The sequence below is a fragment of the Chiloscyllium plagiosum genome, unplaced genomic scaffold, assembly GCF_037043375.1.
Source record: "Chiloscyllium plagiosum isolate Xiang-an unplaced genomic scaffold, Cpla_swu_hap1 HiC_scaffold_7, whole genome shotgun sequence".
NCBI classification, from domain to species: domain Eukaryota; kingdom Metazoa; phylum Chordata; class Chondrichthyes; order Orectolobiformes; family Hemiscylliidae; genus Chiloscyllium; species Chiloscyllium plagiosum.
In genome coordinates, this window is record NW_028270145.1 from 96,074,711 (window position 1) to 96,090,688 (window position 15,978).

The window sequence follows — 15,978 nt, forward strand, 5'->3', positions numbered from 1 at the left end:
GTCCAAATGGCACTCACATTCATTTTCAGAGCATTGTGATACATTCCAAAGCACAGAATAATAATACATGGTATTATAAACAGCAAAGTAATTTGTCATTGTCAACAACATTATAAAAATGCTCGCGACTACATATAAAATGCAGGGAACAACCATCAGGGAATGAGACATTCTAGTCTGATGCACTAACAATCCTCCAAACAGAATGAAGGAAGATGTGTTGACATAAATCATATGCGCACTAACAGCATCTCCTTTCAGCAAGGAAATTTAAGCTATATGAAATAGTCAAATCAGTTTAAGATAGCTTATTTTCCTCCATTAAAAGGAATAGGAAATGCTCCCTCAACACTTGCTATCCATTTTTTAGTCACTGTATTCATTAATCCTCATCACCAGGGATTGCAAGTGTCAAAGAAAATCTAACTGAAAACTTGGTTCAAAAAACACATCTTTCAGATCCGACCAACCTCACTGAAATTCTGACACAACCCTTCATTGAACCCGATTACCTCTCGGCATAACATTGATTTTAGCAGTACTCAGCCTGCATCCAATGTTAGCACACCACTTCAGACATGTTGATTACTTTGCAATTCTAAAATGTTGACCATATAAATGAAGGGGAGGAATGATGCAAGATTACCATGTCTCTGATCGTGTTTTCCGGGTCTTGGAGGGGGAGGGGGAGCAGCCCGAAGTCGTGGTCCATATTGGCACCAACGACATAGGTAGGAGGAGTGCTGAGGATGTTAGACAGGCTTTCAGGGAGCTAGGTTGGAAGCTCAGAGTTAGAACGAACAGAGTTGTTGTCTCTGGTTTGTTACCCGTGCCACGTGATAGAGATTCGAGGAATAGGGAAAGAGAACACTTAAATGCGTGGCTACAGGGATGGTGCAGGAGGGAGGGATTCCGGTTTTTGGATAACTGGGGTTCTTTCTGGGGACGGTGGGACCTCTATAAACACCTGAACCTGAGGGGCACCAGTATCCTTGGGGGGAGGTTTGCTAGTGCTCTTGGGGGGGGTTTAAACTAACTCTGCAGGGGCATGGGAACCCAGATTGTAGCTTCAGGGTGCAGGGCCTGGAGTGTAGGGAGGTTAGGAACATGGCATCAATTTCCAACGAGGGTGTCTGTAAACAGGAAAGTGGTTTGAAGTGTGTATACTTCAATGCAAGAAGTATACGAAATAAGGTAGGTGAACTTGCAGCGTGGGTTGGTACTTGGGACTTCGATGTTGTGGCTATTACGGAGACATGGCTAGAACAGGGACAGGATTGGCTGTTGCAGGTTCCAGGATTTAAATGTTTTAGTAGGGTCAGAGGTGGGGGTAAAAGAGGGGGAGGTGTGGCATTGCTTGTCAAAGATAGTATTACAGTGGTGGAAAGGACGATGGATGAGGACTTGCCATCTGAGGTAGTTTGGGCTGAGGTTAGGAATAGGAAAGGTGAGGTCACCCTGTTAGGAGTCTTTTACAGGCCTCCTAATAGTCCTAGAATCATTGAAGAAAGGATAGGGAAGGTGATTCAGGAGATGAGTGACAGTAATAGGGTGGTTGTTATGGGGGACTTTAACTTTCCTGATATTGATTGGGAAAGCTATAGCTCAAGTTTGTTAGATGGGTCAGTGTTTGTTCAATGTGTGCAGGAGAGTTCCCTGACACAATATGTAGACAGGCCAACAAGAGGTGAGGCCATACTGGATTTGGTTCTGGGTAACGAACCAGGCCAGGTGTTAGAATTAGAGGTAGGTGAGCACTTTGGGGATAGTGACCATAATTCGGTGATTTTTACTCTCGTGATGGAGAGGGATAAGTGTGTACTACAGGGCAAGAGTTATAGCTGGGGTCAGGGAAATTATGATGCGGTGAGGCATGACTTAGGATGTGTGGCTTGGAAAAGTAGACTCCAAGGCAAGAGTGTAAATGATATGTGGAGCTTGTTCAAGGAGCAACTATTGAGTGTCCTTGATAATTATGTACCTGTCAGGCAGGGAGGAAAGGGTCGTGCGAGGGAGCCGTGGTTTAATAAGGAATTGGAATCCCTTGTTAAATGGAAGAGGGCGGCCTATCTCAAGATGAGACGTGAAGGTTCAATTGGGGCGATTGAGAGTTATAGGGTAGCCAGGAAGGACCTGAAGAGAGAGCTAAGAGCAGCAAGGAGGGGACATGAAAGGTCCTTAGTCGGTAGGATTAGGGAAAACCCTAAGGCTTTCTATAGGTATGTTAGGAATAAAAGAATGACTAGGGTAGGAATAGGTCCAGTCAGGGATAGTAGTGGGAAGTTGCGTGTGGAGGCGGAAGAGATTGGGGAGACACTGAATGAATACTTTTCTTCAGTATTTACTCAGGAACAGGGCATTGTCGTCGATGTGAATACTGAGTCACAATTAAGTAGAATGGATGGCTTTGAGGTATGGAGAGAAGAGGTGTTGGAAATCCTGGAAAAGGTGAAAATAGATAAGTCCCCTGGGCCTGATGGCATTTATCCTAGGATTCTCTGGGAAGCAAGGGAGGAGATTGCAGAGCCATTGGCCTTGATTTTTATGTCCTCTTTGTCTACAGGAGTAGTGCCAGAAGACTGGAGGATAGCAAATGTGGTTCCCTTGTTCAAAAAGGGGAGTAGGGATAACCCTAGTAACTATAGGCCGGTGAGTCTCACTTCTGTTGTGGGCAAAGTCTTAGAGAGAATTGTAAGGGATAGGATTTATGCACATCTGGATAGGAATAATGTGATCAAGGATAGTCAGCATGGTTTTGTGAAGGGCAGGTCGTGCCTCACAAACCTTATTGAATTCTTTGAAAAGGTGACGAAGGAGGTTGATGAGGGGAAAGCGGTAGATGTGGTATATATGGATTTTAGTAAGGCGTTTGATAAGGTTCCCCATGCTAGGCTACTGCAGAAAATACGGAGATATGGCATTGAGGGTGAGTTGGAGGTTTGGATTAGGAATTGGCTGGATGGAAGAAGACAGAGGGTAGTAGTTGATGGCAAAGTTTCTTCATGGAGTGCCGTCACTAGCGGTATTCCGTAAGGATCTGTTTTGGGACCATTGCTGTTTGTCATTTTTATAAATGACCTGGAAGAGGGGTTAGAAGGTTGGGTGAGCAAGTTTGCGGATGATACGAAAGTCGGAGGAGTTGTTGACAGTGAGGAAGGATGTGGCAGGTTACAGCAGGATATAGAGAAGCTGCAGAGCTGGGCAGAAAGGTGGCAAATGGAATTCAATGTAGCTAAGTGTGAGGTGATTCACTTTGGGAAGAATAACAAAAAGATGGGGTACTGGGCTAATGGTTGGATACTTGGTAGTGTGGATGAGCAGAGGGATCTTGGTGTCCATGTACACAGATCTCTGAAAGTTGCCACCCAGGTAAATAGTGCGGTGAGGAAGGCATATGGCGTACTGGCTTTTATTGGTAGAGGAATTGAGTTCCGGAGTCCTGAGGTCATGATGCAGTTGTATAAGACTCTGGTGCGGCCGCATCTGGAATATTGTGTGCAGTTTTGGTCGCCATACTATAGGAAGGATGTGGAGGCACTGGAACGGGTGCAGAGGAGGTTTACCAGGATGTTGCCTGGTATGGAAGGAAGATCGTATGAGGAAAGACTGAGACACTTGGGGCTGTTTTCATTAGAGAAAAGAAGGTTTAGGGGTGACTTGATTGAGGTGTACAAGATGATTAGGGGGTTAGATAGGGTTGACAGTGTGAACCTTTTTCCGCGTATGGAGTCGGGTATTACAAGGGGGCATAGCTTTAAATTAAGGGGGGGTAGATATAGGACTGAAGTTAGGGGTAGGTTCTTCACTCAGCGAATCGTAAGTTCATGGAATGCCCTGCCAGTAGCAGTGGTGGACTCTCCCTCTTTATGGGCATTTAAGCGGGCATTGGATAGGTATATGGAGGATAGTGGGTTAGTATAGGTTAGGTGGGCTTGGATCGGCGCAACATCGAGGGCCAAAGGGCCTGTACTGCGCTGTATTCTTCTATGTTCTATGTTCTATTACCAACCCTGTACACTTTGTAGCACTTAATTTGGAGGTTGTAAATTTCAGACCATCAATGTTGTCAATACAGCACAACTTTACAGAGGATTTGCAATATTTGTGTTTCTTGTCTCTCAGATGAGACACTGCATGAAGTCCACACTCCATATATTCTAGTTGCTGCTAAAGGCTCTCTATATTATTACTTGGATCACGTATTTTGTTTTGTCCTGTGGTCAAAGTTCCTCCCTCAGTCAACACCAACAGAACTATATGAACTTAACCATTACCTTATCATTATTTTGGGATCTCATTGAGTGCAAAACAATATTATATACATATGGTAAGTCCTATCGAATATTTTACAGACATAAGATGATATTCAACTCCAAAGCTTTACCTGAAAGTATCCTGTATTCTATACATCAAGACCACTTATTTCCAGCTTTGCAACATTGCTCACTTGCTTTTCTACATTAGTCCCTCCCGCCTTATCAGTAGAATACACCACCTTTATTAGCCTCTGACACATGCTCTCTCAGCTGAAATTTGTGCAAATCTCTATTGCAATTACCACATCCTTCAATAATTGCTGCTTACATATCAAGGTCAATACTGAATTCTCATTATTCAGCATAAAGTTCATATAGTCCTAGTCCTGAAGAAGAGTCAAATCTTTCTCGAAACATAACTATTTCCCTCCAGACAGATGCTGCCAGACATTTATAGAACATTACAGCACATTACAGGCCTTTTAGCCCTCGATGTTGCGCCAGCCTGTGCAACCTGTAGATCTGCTGAGTTTCTCTAGCATTTTTCAAAATGTTTGTTTAAAATTCTAGCACTTATCCACATATCCTTGTTTCCTTATCCTGTCATAAATCTCCAATCCTCCCAGCCCTACAGTTTTCTTTTTACTTTGGCCAACTTCACTCTTGCAGCTCAACACTGCGATAGCCTTCAGCTGTTGAGACATTGCTTCCAGACGTCCAAAGACCATAAGAAATAGGAAAAGTGTAGGCTGTTCACACCTTCGAGTGTGCTCTGCCAATCAATAAGATCGTGACTGAATCAATATTCCCCACCTTCACTTTCTTGCCCTGTCCTTGTCCCTGGCCAAAACCACCTACCCTCAAAACCTTTCTCAGTGACCATTTTCCTCATCACTCCCTCATCCCAGGTGTACATTTCCCGCATGTTCATTTTTGAAGGATTGTGGAATGTTTTTTTCATCATAAAAGCAATCACTTAAAAGCAAGTTCTCATCTCTGTGTTAAATACAAAATCCCTCATTCTGAGATCATGCTCTCTGATCCTAGACTCGCCCCAAGGGGAAACAATCGTACTGCATTTATCCTGGAGTTGGGAGGTCATGGCGCAGCTGTACAGGACATTGGTTAGGCCACTGTTGGAATATTGCGTGCAATTCTGGTCTCCTTCCTATAGGAAAGATGTTGCGAAACTTGAAAGAGTTCAAAAAGACTGACAAGGATGTTACCAGGGTTGAAGGATTTGAGCTCTAGATAGAGGCTGAACAGGCTAGGGCTGTGTTCCCTGGAGCGTCAGAGGCTAAGGGGTGACCTTATAGAGGTTTACAAAATCATGAGTGACATGGATAGGGTAAATAGACAGTCTTTTCCCTGGGGTCGAGGAGTCCAGAACTAGAGGGCATAGGTTTAGGGTGAGAGGGGAAAGATATAAAAGAGACCTAAGGGGCAACTTTTTCACACAGAGGGTGGTACATGTGTGGAATGAGCTGCCAGAGGAAGTGGTGTAGGCGAGTACAATTGCAACATTTAAAAGGCATTTGGATGGGTATATGAATAGGAAGGGTTTGGAGGGATATGGGCCGGGTGCTGGCAGATTGGGTTGGGATAGCTGGTCGGCATGGACGGATTGGAGTGAAAGGTCTGTTTCCGTGCTGTACATCTCTATCACTCTATGACTCTATCCTGTCAAGTCCTCCAAAAATGTTGTATGTTTCAATAAATTTATTCTCATGTCAAAATTCCAATGCACTCAACTTCTCACGACATAGTCCCTGCATACTTAGTAACTCCAAGTGAACGGCTGTTAACCGGAAGGTTGGTGGTTCGTGACCATCCAGGGACAGTGCGTTTGTTATAAACAGGATGGTCTGCACCTGAACCTGAGGGGCACCAGTATCCTTGGGGGGAGGTTTGCTAGTGCTCTTTGGGGGGGGGGGGGGTTTAAACTAACTCTGCAGGGGCATGGGAACACAGACTGTAGCTTTAGGGTGCAGGAGCTGGAGTGTAGGGAGGTTAGGATCATGGCATCAATTTCAAAGGAGGGTGCCTGTAAACAGGAAAGTGGCTTGAAGTGTGTATACTTCAATGCAAGAAGTATACGAAATAAGGTAGGTGAATTTGCAGCGTGGGTTGGTACCTGGGACTTCGATGTTGTGGCTATTACGGAGACATGGGTAGAACAGGGACAGGATTGGCTGTTGCAGGTTCCAGGGTTTAAATGTTTTAGTAGGGTCAGAGGTGGGGGTAAAAGAGGGGGAGGTGTGGCATTGCTTGTCAAAGATAGTATTACAGCTGTGGAAAGGACGATGGATGAAGACTCGCCATCTGAGGTAGTTAGGGCTGAGGTTAGGAATAGGAAAGGTGAGCTCACCCTGTTAGGAGTTTTTTACAGGCCTCCTAATAGTCCTAGAAATGTAGAAGAAAGGATTGCGAGGATGATTCAGGAGAAGAGTGAAAGTAATAGGGTGGTTGTTATGGGGGACTTTAACTTTCCTGATATTGATTGGGAAAGCTATAGCTCAAGTTCGTAAGATGGGTCAATGTTTGTCCAATGTGTGCAGGAGGGTTTCCTGACACAATATGTAGATAGGCCAACAAGAGGTGAGGCCATACTGGATTTGGTTCTGGGTAATGAACCAGGCCAGGTGTTAGAATTCGAGGTAGGTGTGCACTTTGGGGACAGTGACCACAATTCGGTGACTTTTACTCTAGTGATGGAGAGGGAGAAGTGCGCACTACAGGGCAAGAGTTATAGCTGGGGGCAGGGAAATTATGATGCGGTGAGGCATGACTTAGGATGTGTGGCTTGGAAAAGTAAGCTTCAAGGCAAGGGCGTAATTGATATGTGGAGCTTGTTCAAGGAGCAACTATTGATGTCCTTGATAAGTATGTACCCGTCAGACAGGGAGGAAAGGGTCGTGTGAGGGAGCCGTGGTTTAATAAGGAATTGGAATCCCTTGTTAAATGGAAGAGGGCGGCCTATGTAAAGATGAGGCGTGAAGGTTCAATTGGGGCGATTGAGAGTTATAAGGTAGCCAGGAAGGACCTGAAGAGAGAGCTAAGAGCAGCAAGGAGGGGACATGAAAGGTCCTTAGTTGGTAGGATTAGGGAAAACCCTAAGGCTTTCTATAGGTATGTCAGGAATAAAAGAATGACTAAGGTAGGAATAGGTCCAGTCAAGGATAGTAGTGGGAAGTTGCGTGTGGAGGCTGAAGAGATTGGGGAGACACTGAATGAATACTTTTCGTCAGTATTCAATCAGGAACAGGACATTGTTGTCAATGTGAGTACTGAGTCACAATTAAGTAGAATGGATGGCTTTGAGATATGTAGAGAAGAGGTGTTGGAAATTCTGGAAAGGGTGAAAATAGATAAGTACCCTGGGCCTGATGGCATTTATCCTAGGATTCTCTGGGAAGCAAGGAAGGAGATTGCAGAGCCATTGGCCTTGATTTTTATGTCCTTGTTGTCTACAGGAGTAGTGCCAGAAGATTGGAGGCTAGCAAATGTGGTTCCCTTGTTAAAGAAGGGGAATAGGGATAACCCTAGTAACTATAGGCCGGTGAGTCTCACTTCTGTTGTGGGCAAAGTCTAAGAGAGAATTGTAAGGGATAGGATTTATGAACATCTGGATAGGAATAATGTGATCAAGGATAGTCAGCATAGTTTTGTGAAGGGCAGGTCGTGCCTCACAAACCTTATTGAATTCTTTGAGAAGGTGACTAAGGAGGTGGACGAGGGGAAAGCGGTAGATGTGGTGTACATATGGATTTTAGTAAGGCGTTAGATAAGGTTCCCCATGGTAGACTACTGCAAAAAATACAGAGGTATGGCATTGAGGGTGAGTTGGAGGTTTGGATTAGGAATTGGCTGGCTGGAAGAAGACAGAGGGTAGTAGTTGATGGCAAAGGTTCATCTTGGAGTGCCGTCACTAGCGGTGTTCCGCAAGGATCTGTTTTGGGACCATTGCTGTTTGTCATTTTTATAAATGACCTGGAGGAGGGGTTAGAAGGTTGGGTGAGCAAGTTTGCGGATGATACGAAAGTCGGAGGAGTTGTAGACAGTGAGGAAGGATGTGGCAGGTTACAGCGGGATATAGATAAGCTGCAGAACTGGGCAGAAAGGTGGCAAATGGAGTTCAATGTAGCTAAGTGTGAAGTGATTCACTTTGGTAAGAGTAATAAAAAGATGGGGTATTGGGCTAATGGTCGGATACTTGGTAGTGTGGATGAGCAGAGGGATCTTGGTGTCCATGTACACAGATCTTTGAAAGTTGCCACCCAGGTAAATAGTGCAGTGAAGAAGGCATATGGCGTACTGGCTTTTATTGGTAGAGGAATTGAGTTCCGGAGTACTGAGGTCATGTTGCAGTTGTATAAGACTCTGGTGCGGCCGCATCTGGAGTATTGTGTGCAGTTTTGGTCGCCATACTATAGGAAGGATGTGGAGGCACTGGAACGGGTACAGAGGAGGTTTACCAGGATGTTGCCTGGTATGGTAGAAAGATCGTATGAGGAAAGGCTGAGGCACTTGGGGTTGTTTTCATTGGAGAAAAGAAGGTTTAGGGGTGACCTGATAGAGGTGTACAAGATGATTAGGGGTTTAGATAGGGTCGACAGTGAGAATCTTTTTCCACGTATGGAGTCAGCTATTACAAGGGGGCATAGCTTTAAATTAAGGGGTGGTAGGTATAGGACAGATGTTAGGGGTAGGTTCTTTACTCAGCGAGTCGTGAGTTCATGGAATGCCCTGCCAGTAGCAGTGGTGGACTCTCCCTCATTATGGGCATTTAAGCGGGCATTGGATAGGCATATGGAGGATAGTGGGCTAGTGTAGGTTAGGTGGGCTTGGATCGGCGCAACATCGAGGGCCGAAGGGCCTGTACTGCGCTGTATTGTTCTCTGTTCTATAACTCTGGACTGCCTCCAATACCAGTATATCTTTCCTTACATAAAAGGCCTAAAACAGTTTATAATATTAGCTGTTGTCTGACTAGTGCCTCGTATAGGCAAAAGTCAGCACTGCAGATACTGAAGATGTGATGCTGGAGAAGCACAGCAGGTCAGGCAGCATCTGAGGAGCAGGACAATCAATGTTTCGGCCAAAAGCCCTTCATCAGGAATGTCCTGGTGAAAGGCTTTTGCCTGAAACGTCGATTCTCCTGCAGCTACCTTTCCAAACACAAACTGGGACTGCCATAGTGTTACGGGTTTAGATTGAGAGCAATTTGTTAAGTGTGTACAAGAAAATTTTCTGATTTAGAATGTGAATGTAACTACTAGAGAAGGTGTAAATTCTGACCTACACTTGAGAAATAAGTCAGGGCAGCTGACTGAGGTGTCAGTGGGCGAGCCCTTTTGGGGCCAGCGACCATAATTCTATTAAATTTAAAATAGTGATGGAAAAGGATAGACCAGATCTAAAAGTTGAAGTTCTAAATTGGAGAAAGGCCAATTTTGATGGTATTAGGCAAGAACTTTCAAAAGCTGATTGGGTGCAGATGTTCGCAGGTAAAGGGATGGCTGGAAAATGGGAAGCCTTCAAAAATGAGATAACGAGAGCCCAGAGAAAGTATATTCCTGTTAGGGTGAAAGGAAAGGCTGGTAGGTATAAGGAATGCTGGATGACTAATGAAATTGAGGATTTGGTTAAGAAAAAGAAGGAAGCATATGTAAGGTATAGACAGGATAGATCAAGTGAATCCTTAGAAGAGTATAAAGACAGTAGGAGTATACTTAAGAGGGAAATCAGGAGGGCAAAAAGGGGACATGAGATAGCTTTGGTAAATACAGTTAAGGAGAATCCAAAGGGTTTTTACAAATACATTAAGGACAAAAGGGTAATTAGGCAGAGAATAGCGCCCCTCAAAGATCAGCAAGGCGGCTTTTGTGTGGAGCTGCAGGAGGGGGGGGCAGATACTAAACGAGTATTTTGCATCAGTATGTACTGTGGAAAATGACATGAAAGATATAGAATGCAGGGAAATAGATGGCGACATCTTGAAAAATGTCCATATTCCAGAGGAGGAAGTGCTGGATGTCTTGAAACAGGTAAAGGTGGATATATTCCCAGGACCTGATCAGGTGTACCTTAGAACTCTTGTGGGAAGCTAGAGAAGTGATTGCTGGGCTTCTTACTGAGATACTTGGATCATTGATAGTCACAGGTGAGTAAGACTGGAGGTTGGCTAACATGGTGTCATTGTTTAAGAAAGGTGGTAAGGACAAACCAGGGAACCATAGACCAGTGAGCCTGATGTCGGTGGTGGGCAAGTTATTGGAAGGAATCCTGAGGGACAGGATGTACATGTATTTGGCAAGGCAAGGACTGATTAGGAATAGTCAACATGGCTTTATGCGTGAGAAATCATGTCTCACAAAATCGATTGATTGTTTTGAAGAAGTAACAAAGAGGATTGATGAGGGCAGAGCAGTAGATGTGATCTACATGGACTTCAGTAAGGCATTCGAGCAAGGTTAGATCTCATGGAATACAGGGAGAACTCGCCATTTGGATACAGAACTGGCTCAAAGGTAGAAGACAGAGGGTGGTGGTGGATGGTTGTTTTACAGACTGGAAGTCTGTGACCAGTGGAGTGCCAGTGGTGCCGGGTCCACTATTTTTCATCATTTATATAAATGGTTTGGATGTGAGCATAAGAAGTACAGTTAGTAAGTTTGCTGATGACACCAAAATTGGAGGTGTAGTGGACAGTGAAGGTGGTCACCTTAGAATACAACGGGATCTTGATCAGATGGGTCAATGGGCTGAGGAAGTGGGAGATGGAGTTTAATCTAGATAAATGTGAGATACTGCATTTTGGGAAAGCAAATCTTAGCATGACTTATACACTTAATGGTAAGGTCCTCGGGAGTGTTACTGAACAAAGAGACCTTGGAGTGCAGGTTCAGAGATCCTTGAAAGTGGAATCGCAGGTAGATAAGTTAGTGAAGAAGGCGTTTGGTATGCTTTCCTTTATTGGTCAGAGTATTGAGTACAGGAGTTGGGAGGTCATGTTGTGGCGGTACAGGACATTGGTTAGGCCACTGTTAGAACATTGCGTGCAATTCTGGTTTCCTTCCTATCGGAAAGATGTTGTGCAACTTGAATGGGTTCAAAAAAGATTTACAAGGATGTTGCCAGGGTTGGAGGATTTGAGCTATAGGGAGAGGCTGAACAGGCTGGGGCTGTTTACCCTGGAGCGTCGGAGGCTGAGGGGTGACCATATAGCAGGTTTACAAAATCATGAGGGGCATGGATAGGATAAATAGGCAAAGTCTCTTTCCTGGTTTGGGGCATCCAGAACTAGAGGGCATAGGTTTAGGGTGAGAGGAGAAAGATATAAAAGAGACCTAAGGGGCAACTAGTTCACTCAGAGGGTGGTGGTATGTGTATGGCATGAGCTGCCAGAGGAAGTGGTGGAGGCTGGTACAATTGCAATATTTAAAAGGCATTTGGATGGGTATACGAATAGGAAGAGTTTGGAGGGATGTGGGCCGGGTGCTGGCAGGTGGGACTAAATTGGGTTGGGATATCTGGCCGGCATAGGCAAGTTGGCCTGAAGGGACTGTTTCCATGTTGTACATCTCTACGCTGCCTGACCTTCCGTGCCTTTCCAGCACCACACTCTGAACTCTAGTGCGTTGTATAGTTTTAGAAAAACCTCCCTACTTTTATACTCCATTCTCTCCCTCACAATGCCTCTCAGTCCCGCCAACTCAGTACCTTTCCATTCCCATCCACCACCCACTCCCCCACCTCATTTCTCCCTCCCCTCCACCTCACGCCCCTTCCAGAATTGGACTCCTGCATTCTCCTTCCTTATTTTCCCCCACCTCACTCCCCCTCCCCACCTCACTATTCCACCCCACTTCACTATTCCACCCCCCTCCCCACCTCACTATCCCCCCACCTGACTATCCCTCTCCCCATCTCACTTTCCATCTCACTACCCCTTTTCACCCTACTCTCCCCAACTTTACTCCCCCCTCCCCACTTCACTCTCCCCTCCCCAATCCCCCATCTCACCCCCCTTCCCGCTTCACTCCCCCAATCCACCCACTTCACTCTCCCCTCCACATCCCCCCACCTCACTCCCCCCTCCCCCACTTCACTCTCCCCTCCACATCCCCCATCTAACTCCCCCCTCCCCCACTTCACTCTCTCCTCCCCACACCCCCACCTCACTCCCCCCCTACCCCCACTTCACACTCCCCTCCCCATCCCCCCACTTCACTCCTCCAAACCCCATCTCACTCCCCTTTACTCCACTTCACTCCCCCCTCTTCACACCCCCAAATCCTCCATCTCACTCCCCGTCCCCCCACTTCACTCCCCCCTCCCCATCTCACTCCCCCCTCCCCATCTCACTCCCCTTCCCTCCACTTCACTCCCCTTCCCACCTCCCTCCCCTCCCCCCCAACCTCACACCCCCTTCCCCATCCCCCCACCTGACTATCCCTCTCCCCAATCCCCCATCTCACTCCCCCCTCCCCCACTTCACTCTCCCCTCCCCATCCCCCCACATCACTCCCCCCTCCCCAACTCACTTCCCCTCCCCCCACTTCACTCTCCCCTGCACATCCCCCCACTACAAATCACTCTTCCCTCCCCGCCCCCACTACACTCCCCCAATCCCCCCCACTACACTCCCCCAATCCCCCCCACTACACTCCCCCAATCCCCCCCACTACACTCCCCCAATCCCCCCCACTACACTCCCCCCTCTTCACTCGCCCCTCCCCAATCCCCCATCTCACTCCCCTTCCCTCCACTTCACTCCCCCATCTCACAACCCCCTCCACCCACTTCACTCTCCCCTCCACATCCCTCCACCACACTCCCCCCTCCCCCCACTTCACTCTCCCCTCCCCACACCCCCACCTCACTCCCCCAATCCCCCCACTTCACTCTCCCCTCCCCACACCCCCACCTCACTCCCCCAATCCCCCCACTTCACTCTCCCCCTTCCCACTCCCCTCCCCATCCGCCCCACTTCACTCTCCCCCTTCCCACTCCCCTCCCCATCCGCCCACTTCACTCTCCCCTTCCCACTCCCCTCCCCCATCCCCCACCTCACTCCCCCAATCCCCCACACCTCACTCCCCCCACACTCCCACTACTTCACTTCCCACTACCTCACTCCCCCCCACACCACTCCCCCCCAAACCACTCCCCCACACCACTCCCCCCCCACACCACTCCCCCAAACCACTCCCCCCCCCACCCACGTCCACTCCCCCAAACCACTCCCCCCCCCACCCACTCCACTCCCCCAAACCACTCCCCCCCACCCACTCCACTCCCCCAAACCACTCCCCCCCACCCACTCCACTCCCCCAAACCACTCCCCCCACCACACCACTCCCCCAAACCACTCCCCCCCCACCCCACTCCCACCCCACAACACTCACTCCCCAAACCACTCCCCCCCACACCACTCCCCCAAAACACTCCCACCCACACCACCCCCCTAAACCACTCCCCCCCCACAACCACTCCACTAAAACCACTCCCCCCCACCCCACAACACTCTCCCCCACACCACTCCCCCAAAACACTCCCACCCACACCACCCCCAAACCACTCCCCCCCCACCACTCCACAAAACCACTCCCCCCCACCCCACTTCCCCCCCCACAACACTCCCCCCAAAACCACTCCCCCCCCACACCACTCCCCCCACACCACTCCCAAACCACTCCCCCCCCACCACTCCACTCCCCCAAACCACTTCCCCCCCCACCCCACTCCCACCCCAAAACCACTCCCCTCCCACACCACTCCCAAACCACTCCCCCCCACAACACTCCACCCCCAAAACCACTCCCCCCCACACCACCCCCAAACCACTCCCCCCCCCACCAACCCCAAACCACTCCCCCCCATACCAACCCAAAACCACTCCCCCCCATACCAACCCCAAACCACTCCCCCCCACACCACTCCCCCCCCCACACCACTCCCCCCCACACCACTCCCAAACCACTCCCCCCACACCACCCGCCAAACCACTCCCCCCCACACCACCCGCAAACCACTCCCCCCCACACCACTCCCCCAAACCACTCCCCCCCACACCACTCCCCCAAACCACTCCCCCCCCACCTCACCACTCCCCCAAACCACTCCCCCCCACACCACTCCCCCCCACCCACTCCCCAAACCACTCCCCCCCACACCACTCCCCCAAACCACTCCCCCCCCCACACCACTCCCCCAAACCACTCCCCCCCACACCACTCCCCCCACACCACTCCCCCCCAAACCACTCCCCCAAACCACTCCCCCCCACACCACTCCCCCAAACCACTCCCCCCCACACCACTCCCCCCAAACCACTCCCCCAAACCACTCCCCCCAAACCACTCCCCCCCACACCACTCCCCCCAAACCACTCCCCCCCACACCACTCCCCCCCACACCCACTCCCCCAAACCACTCCCCCAAACCACTCCCCCAAACCACTCCCCCCCACACCACTCCCCCAAACCACTCCCCCCCACACCACTCCCCCAAACCCACTCCCCCCCACACCACTCCCCCAAACCACTCCCCCCCACACCACTCCCCCAAACCACTCCCCCACAACCACTCCCCCCCACACCACTCCCCCAAACCACTCCCCCCCACACCCACTCCCCCAAACCACTCCCCCCCCACACCACTCCCCCCCCACACCACTCCCCCAAACCACTCCCCCAAACCACTCCCCCACACCACTCGCCCCACACCACTCCCCCCCACACCACTCCCCCAAACCACTCCCCCCCCACACCACTCCCCCAAACCACTCCCCCCCCACACCACTCCCCCAAACCACTCCCCCAAACCACTCCCCCCCACACCACTCCCCCCAAACCACTCCCCCCCACACCACTCCCCCCCACACCACTCCCCCAAACCACTCCCCCCAAACCACTCCCCCAAACCACTCCCCCCACACCACTCCCCCAAACCACTCCCCCCACACCACTCCCCCCCACACCACTCCCCCAAACCACTCCCCCAAACCACTCCCCCAAACCACTCCCCCCAAACCACTCCCCCCCCCACACCACTCCCCCACACTCCCCCCCACACCACTCCCCCAAACCACTCCCCCCACACCACCACTCCCCCAAACCACTCCCCCACACCACTCCCCCAAACCACTCCCCCCAAACCACTCCCCCCCCACACCACTCCCCCCAAACCACTCCCCACCCCCCACACCACTCCCCCCACACCACTCCCCCAAACCACTCCCCCCCACACCACTCCCCCAAACCACTCCCCCCCACACCACTCCCCAAACCACTCCCCCAAACCACTCCCCCCAAACCACTCCCCCCCACACCACTCCCCCAAACCACTCCCCCACACCACTCCCCCAAACCACTCCCCCCACACCACTCCCCCAAACCACTCCCCCACACCACTCCCCCAAACCACTCCCCCCAAACCACTCCCCCCAAACCACTCCCCCACACCACTCACCCCAAACCACTCCCCCCCAAACCACTCCCCCCCACACCCACTCCCCCCCAAACCACTCCCCCAACGAACCACTCCCCCCCACAGCACACTCCCCCAAACCACTCCCCCCAACACCACTCCCCCAACACCACTCCCCCCCACACCACTCCCCGCAAAACGCACTCCCCCCCACACGCTACACGCTCCACCCCCCCAAACCACTGCCCCCACACCACTCCCCCAAACCAGCTCCCCCACACCACTCCCC